The sequence below is a fragment of the Pundamilia nyererei genome, unplaced genomic scaffold, assembly GCF_000239375.1.
Source record: "Pundamilia nyererei isolate P.nyererei 1_Seehausen unplaced genomic scaffold, PunNye1.0 scaffold00076, whole genome shotgun sequence".
In the NCBI taxonomy this organism is placed as follows: domain Eukaryota; kingdom Metazoa; phylum Chordata; class Actinopteri; order Cichliformes; family Cichlidae; genus Pundamilia; species Pundamilia nyererei.
Genome location: NW_005187477.1, coordinates 2,875,952 through 2,876,721, shown reverse-complemented (window position 1 = coordinate 2,876,721; position 770 = coordinate 2,875,952).

Below are 770 nucleotides of genomic sequence, written 5' to 3'. Positions count from 1 at the left end.
AAAAAATATTTTGGTTAGAGTCCAAACACTGAGACAGTTCTCAAAGTACTCAGAGTACTTTTAATCAGCTATTTAAAAATAGAAACTAGTTTAATTTGAGGTGAAACACAGAATGCAACGATGTGCAAATCTCAGAAACCCATATTTTATTCTATTTACGTGATGGCAGCAGCACATCTGTAAAAGTAGGACAGGTCCATGTTTGCTCTCTAACGTCAGTGTGTGATGGTCTGATGGAGGATTCCAGCTGCTCAGCAGTCCTGGCTCTGCTTCGTCCTCTTCAGTCTAAGGACCTCCATGTTTGGATGGGTCTGACCTCAGATCTGTTTTAAGGAGTTTTGGTCCAGAGGACATGGTGCTGTTTCTCCATCGTGGTCACACGTGGCTTCTTCTCTGTGTGATGGAGCAGTTACCTGCACGCTGAGCTGCTCGCTGGTTCTTTTGAAGTGTTCCTGAGCCCGTGCACTGATGTTGTAATGTACAGGTCACAGTTATCGGCCTTGTCCCTGTGCATGATGAGACGTTCAAAGACAATTTGGAACTGAAGAACATTATTCTGAAATTGCAGTTTTTTGCAGGCCTGTCACTGACCTGTTGCCAATTAGTTATCAAATGTTCGTCTCACTGTTTCTTACTTTTCCGGCCTTTTGTTGCCTCATCCTAACTTCTCTGAGACGTGTTGCTGCCATCAGATCAGATATCAGGAATATGTCCTCTGTGTTCTATTGTGAGTAAAATACGAGTTTGTGAGATTTAAAATCTTTGTATTC